Source organism: Myxine glutinosa, chromosome 10 (assembly GCF_964187855.1).
Source record: "Myxine glutinosa chromosome 10, kmMyxGlut1.1, whole genome shotgun sequence".
Taxonomy (NCBI): domain Eukaryota; kingdom Metazoa; phylum Chordata; class Myxini; order Myxiniformes; family Myxinidae; genus Myxine; species Myxine glutinosa.
The window spans coordinates 52,523,073-52,530,320 of record NC_136270.1 but is presented as its reverse complement, the minus strand read 5'-3'; the positions used below and the strand labels follow the sequence as shown (position 1 = coordinate 52,530,320).

Below are 7,248 nucleotides of genomic sequence, written 5' to 3'. Positions count from 1 at the left end.
TTAAGTCGATTGCAGTTGTTGAAGGTTGGGGCTTGGTTGCATTGGAGATGTTGAATGGGGGGGGCGGGGGGTTGGGTGTTGGGTGTTTGGTGTACTGGAGATGTTGAATGTGGGGGGGGGGGGGGGGCGCATTGTGTGTTGGGTGTATTGGAGACAGTGAAGGGAGGGGTTGGGTGCATATTGGAGATGTTAAAAGGGAGAGGGGGGGTTGGTATCGGGTGGATAGGAGTTTGTGGGACTCTCGCTGGTCACATTGTCTCTGTGTACATTTGTAACGTTTCAAGGTGCTTGACTTGCAACAGCTGCAAACCATCGTGTGGCCTTGCATCGACTGCTCTCATTGCTCTGACCCCTTTCCCAATGCGGATGGGACCCCTCCCTACACGGTGTTATTCTCCATCATCCATGGCTGAGACCAATCAATCGGCATTCGAAAGGCCCCTTTGGGAGCGAGGAGCAGGCGGTGCGATCCAGGAGATGCTGAAGACCGCTGCTGGCTCGCTGCCCGCCTCGCAACTCGCCCGAGACTTTTCCTTCAAACGGTGACTTTGTCTGTGGCTTTGTCCGTGGTGTTCGTCTCTCTCGACAATAACCCCAGCATGATGTCTGAAAAGGTTTGGTGTTCAAACTCTCGTGAGAACAGGCATGGTTTCTCTGATTTCCTCCCCATGCCCTCCCCAGCTACTCTCCGTGTCCCAAAGTTTCACACACTTGTTGGCATCCGTCCTTCTCGTGCAATTGATTTGTTTCGCTGTTCTTTGATACATCGAAACTGCTTCTCATTTGTTGCAAAGCGTCAAGGGGACATGACATTGAACGCAATATAGTTTGGTAAAACGTGCCAAGATGTAAAAAAAAAAAAAAAAAAATCCGTTTCGCCATTGTTGGAAACGTAGTTGTCTTTGTCACCATGTCTGGTATTGTGCATTTGCCAAAAGTGTACCGCACATCATGGACTGGTACAGAGAGAGGATATGCACCAGAGTAAGGGATTTGGATCCGACACACCAAACTTGCACACGTCCATTTTATTTATTTTCACCAACTACGCTTTTCAGCTTTGTTTCAGCTTTTATGTCACGTGCTTCATTTCATGCCTGGTGTTGGCTTAGCGGTTAGGGTGCCGGCTTGGGATCCTGGGTTCGAATCCCGGTCGATCGCTGAATTAACGCCAGGGGGCTTGACTCAGCCAGTCATCCTTCTGAGGTCGGCAAATTGAGTACCAGCTTGCTGAGATGAATGATCACGGTGTGTACCCTGATTTAGAATAGGTACACCGTATCCCTGCGCATACTAAGAGCGTGACCAAGGGTTGGCGTCAGGAAGGGCATCCGGCCATTAAAAAAAAACATTGCCTCAAACAGGGAACCATGATTGTCATGGGGCCCGCAAGGCTAACCCCTGCTCTAGCGGGGAAAAATAGCCTTAAAACGATCATTCATTTTGTTTTTTCCATTTAACTACGCAGGCAATAAAGATAATTTGGCTTTTGCTCAGATGTAGTTGTATGTTTATCTACGAAATTACTCTTAATTTATTTTTGTCTATCTGTTTAGTGACATGTGAATTGTTACAATTTTTAAAATATTTTATAACTGACTTGGCTGTGCCTGGATGTGCTCGAGGGTGGAGCAGTAGCAGCTTAAACCTGCATCCTATCCAGATTCATCCTGATGACTCCATCTTTACTTCAGGTTCATCCTGATGACTCCATCTTTACTTCTTCAGGTTGCTCCTGATGACTCCATCTTTACTTCTTCAGGTTCCTCCTGATCACTCCATCTTTGCTTCTTCCGGTTCCTCCTGATCACTCCATCTTTGCTTCTTCCGATTCCTCCTGATGACTCCATCTTTACTTCACGTTCCTCCTGATGACCCCATCTTTACTTCGTTCCTCCTGATCACTCCATCTTTGCTTCTTCAGGTTCCTCCTGATGACTCCATCTTTACTTCAGGTTCCTCCTGATGACCCCATCTTTACTTCACGTTCCTCCTGATCACTCCATCTTTGCTTCTTCAGGTTCCTCCTGATGACTCCATCTTTACTTCTTCAGGTTCCTCCTGATAACTCGATCTTTGCTTCTTCCGGTTCCTCCTGATCACTCCATCTTTGCTTCTTCCAGTTCCTCCTGATGACTCCATCTTTACTTCTTCAGGTTCCTCCTGATGACTCAATCTTTGCTTCTTCAGGGTAATTCTGATTACTTGATCTTTGCTTCTTCAGTGTCATCCTGATGACTCCATCTTTACTTCTTCAGGGTCATTCTGATGACTCAATCTTTACTTCTTCAGGTTCCTCCTGATGACTCAATCTTTACTTCTTCAGGTTCGTCCTGATGACTCAATCTTTACTTCTTCAGGGTCATTCTGATGACTCCATCTTTGCTTCTTCAGGTTCCTCCTGATGACTTCATCTTTACTTCTTCAGGTTGCTCCTGATGACTCCATCTTTGCTTCTTCAGGGTAATTCTGATGACTTGATCTTTGCTTCTTCAAGTTCCTCCTGATGACTCCATTGCAGTATTTTGTGTTTGATTTGGGTTTGTGACTAGTTGTCTATATTACAAGTTGAAATATTCTGAATCGAATGTTTTCTTGACAGTGCATGCATGCCCTTTTGTCTTTCGACCATACTACCTCAACCCTTGTTTATAAAACAAATTAATTTTGGTGAACATGATCGAAGCTCGTGGAAAAGGTAGACCCAGAATGGAAGGAAAGGGGGAAACACCCGTCCTTTATTACTTGTATGGACATAAACTAAATCCTAACCTTGACTTTTACCAATCTCAAAATACATTTTTCGTTGCAAACAATTGCTCATGTAATTTTGTTCCAAAGGTCTGCAGGACATTTTGAGGACTCAGTTGGTCCTATATGTCACATAGTTGGGTGTTTTATGCCAATGGACCGGGCTGGGATTAGTGGTGTGCTCGTTGAAGTAAACCCTTTACTAAACCCAATGGACCGGGCTGGGATTTACAACTGGAATGTTCGTGCAGACGGCCGGCCTGCTTTACTGCAATGGCCTCTCCGTGACATATGGGACCTCCTTGTGCTCCCCACCCCCCAAATGCCTTCTCCACCAGAAGCCCTAGAGAAAAGAGAGTGGTGCTTGCTTTGCTCGGCCCCCTATTATATCCTTGATTTACAACAAGAGGAAATGCGCAAATGCAAATGCGGTGAAATACCCTTCCAAATGATCATCGTCAATTTGTCTTTGCCGTCTCCCCCTACAACAGCATGATATATATATATATATATATATTGTTATAGATCGCGGTTAGGATGTTATAGACCGAGCGGTGGTTTAAAACCGCGACCTAACAAAACTCACCCGATTCCACCCGAACGTTGGTTGTATCGCACCCTAGCTGCTCAATGAGGGAAAAGACAAAAGCGACGCAATGCAAGAGGAAAACGGAGACAAAAAAAAAGGTTTGAAATATTACTACTGAATTTATTTCTACTATTTACACACAAGCAACAAAAAGCAATTCAGTTTATTTACAAGTACAAGACGCAGGTGACACAGTGCAAATTTAGCTTATCTACAGACTTAACTTATTACCCAGGACAGAACAAACAAGGACGACTCACACGGGGAATTGCAGGAATCGCAGGATGTGGATGGCTGGAGGGAGAGGGAGAGGGAGAGGTCCAAGGGGGGGTCCCGCCGCACAACCGGCGCGTTCAGCAGCCGCCGTTCCTGCCCCCTTTTTCGGTTGCCGGGTGTCGCTGCTGCGGCGGCCTGCAGTTGCCTTGCCAGGCCTTGTCTTACTCGCTTCTCACCACCGACTTCTCACCACCGCAACCAACTGTGACCACTGACCCTCCTTTTTGGCACCCGACTCAGACCAACTCTTCTCTCTCTCTTTCTCTCTCGGTGCAACCAACTCCTCCTCTCTCTCTCTTTCTCCGACCAACCCAGAGTGCATCTCCCTTTCTTCTTCTTCTTCTTCTTCTTGGTTCCACTTCCGGTTGCGCCCTTTTATAGCGCCCCCAGCGATCACGCCCCCGGCGCTTTGGACACGCCCATCGGGGCGCTCACCTCGGCCCTGGCTGGTCGCACGACCCTCGGGCTCCGCCCCGGACGACGACGGGCGGGCGCGCCCCTCCCCTCCTCTGACGAGGTGGAGACACGCCTTTCTTCCCTGACTCGAGCCTCGTGGTCAATGGCGGTTATTGGAGGGGAGGTGATTGGGAATCGAGGGCTCAGCAATGACGAGAGGGGATGTAATATGGCAATCGAGGGTCGGCAATCACGAAAGGGGGATGTGAAGGAAATGGGGATTTTTGGGGATGGGAATGGAAGGGGATCTATTCTCTTTCACTGGTGCAATGGAGTACTTCAATTAATGGGAGACACAGCCTTATCCTAAAACACAGAATAAGATATAACTATCGAACATGAATATCCTATGATTGGCTGACGTGTATGCTTGTGGACTATGGGACGCCCTTTTGATCTTACACAGCTCCGGAGGCAGGAGGCACAGCACAACAACAATAATAATAATCATACAGCACACAATAAAAAAAAATATATATACAGTCCTCATATCCACAACAATATATATATATATATTGGGAAATACATGGGAAATACAGTTTGTTTGAAATAAATCACAAATATCAGAAGAAAGTTTTTAAAATTTAGAACTATTCTCACTCAGAGTTAACATCACCGTAATATTATGCGGTTGCTTCAACGTTTTCGGTGAATTATATGTCATTCCCATCGACACGGGCATGTATTCCTATTAACGTTATGTAAAGTACACAAATTGTGTGGATTACATCATTTATGGATGTGATCAATTGCCAGTAACCATTTTATATTACTGAATGTGCAGGCGCAGCATCTAACTCAATATGTCGAAATGTCACACACATCCATGCCCGTGGGATTCCCACCCGTGGGAATCCCACGGGCATGGATGTGTGTGACGAATTTTAAATATACTAGGGCATTGCCCGTACGTGGGTGCCCGTTCCTTGCCAATGCCCGTACTATATATATATCTAAAATTATATCCCCCCCCCCTCTATTTACATGAAATGGTTTGGTCCATTCGCAACGACCACAGAACCCCCCCCTCTATTTACATGCAATGGTTTGGTCCAAAGCGAACGGTTTGGTCCATTCGATGTGATTCGATGATTCGATGTGAATGGTTTGGTCCATTCGCAACGACCACAGAACCCCCCCCCTCTATTTACATGAATGGTTTGGTCCATTCGCAAAGCCAAAGCGAACGACCACAGAACCCCCCCCCTCTATTTACATGAATGGTTTGGTCCATTCGCAAAGCCAAAGCGAACGACCACAGAACCCCCCCCCCTCTATTTACATGAATGGTTTGGTCCATTCGCAACGGCAAAGCGAACGGCGAACGGCTAAATCGCCATAGCTCGGTAAGTACTTGTCCGATTAATTTCAAACCTTGAAAAGGCACATCCTCGGGTCCCCAGCAATATACCTGGCAAGTTTCAAGTATATCGGACCGGTAGTTGTCGAGAAACAGCGGTCACAGACAAACGTACAGACGTACAGACGTACAAACGTACAGAGATTACTGGAATTATATATAGATGTCGACTGTTATTTTAGGCGGTGTATTTTCGTTTATCAGCATGGCGCGATTTAAAAATATATATCTCTGCATTTTCCTCTCCAATACCTCGTCACACTTTACACACACACCGGCCCATGTTTACACACACACACACACACACACACACACACACACACACACACACACACACACACACACACACACACACACATACACATACACATACACATACACATACACATACACATACACATACACATACACATACACATACACACACCCACACACATATACGCACACCGACACACACACACACGCAAATATGTATACACATATGTATACACATATACACATATATGCACATTATACACATATATACATCTCCACACACACACACACACACACACACACATATATATATATATATATACACACACACACACACACACACACACACACACACACACACACACACACACACACACACACACACACACACACACACACACACACACACACACACACACACACACACAGACATATATATATATATTGTCGCGTAACCGTGATTAACACCACCGTTACGGATGACCGATTGCGAGACTTTAACTCCCGAGGCGAACACTCAATGGCGGACTCACGTTCAACACCAACGCGCGAAATGGCGGGACGCAGCGAAGGCTCCGCAGCCTTATCTATTAAAATGAAACACCCAGGAAACTGCGTTCAAATATGTACAGAAAATAATATAAGGATTTATTATTAAAAGTAAAGCCAGTGAAAAAGCACGCGCCGGTAATACTAATAACTAAATCGGGACGTCCCCACACGACTGATATCAAACACAAAACGAGGGAGATTAATACGAAAATAACAAGTCACGTCGTGTACAGTGTACGCGGATTCGGGCTTATCTGTCTTTGTCGTCCTTGTGGCTGCCGTCCAACACCGCTCCTTTCGGCCCGATCGCACACCTCGCTCCAAGTTCCACGGCCCTCTGCCTCCGCCTCCAAGCGCCACCAGGCCTCGTCGGTCCAACGCAGGGCTGCACGAAGCAACCAAAAACCAAGTGCCAACTGCCAACTGCTGAGTGCCGAGTGCCAACTGCCAACTGCAACGAGCTGTGGTCACGAACTGTAGAAAATGGCACGAACCGTCAACTGCCACGAGCTCTCACTTCTCTCAACTGCCACTCCGGTACCGAACTGGGACGCTCTCCTCAACTGTTCAACGAACTGGGACGACTCGAGATCAGATCGCAAAACTGGTGAAAATGGCGTCCGACCGTCGCATATATCTCTCCCCGATGACGTCACATTCGCGCACTCCTCAGCCAATCATATGGTCCCAACTCGCCGGTCACGCCCTCTGGGGCATGCGACTCCTAACATCTCCCCCGTTACGCGACCCTGCGGTCCTGGCATAACACGTGCCGGCCCGGTTTGTAGGCCTTGGGAGGTGTACACGGTGGCGGCCAATTGTGGTGGTGTTTTTGGCGTGGTTTCCTGTCAATTTAATACGAAGTCCTTGTCAGGGAAAGGGGATTATTTAATGTTGCGCTAAGGACCTAACTAATGTTTATGTGGTTTGCAGTGCCATAAAGGACAAAGGTTTGATTACTAGGTGATACTCACAGGGCGTTACCATTAATCCCTCACTATTTAACACT

General features: G+C 46.8%; 1 protein-coding gene across 1 annotated transcript in view; it reads left to right on the top strand.

Moving 5' to 3' along the window:
- The first annotated feature begins 231 nt into the window (after positions 1-231).
- Positions 232-7,248, top strand: part of SNN (stannin) — a 28,611-nt gene continuing 21,594 nt past the window's right edge. Inside the window, exon 1 of the mRNA XM_068127664.2 lies at positions 232-542. The gene's annotated coding sequence lies outside the window, so the exon portion shown is untranslated. The remainder of the gene's footprint in view (positions 543-7,248) is intronic.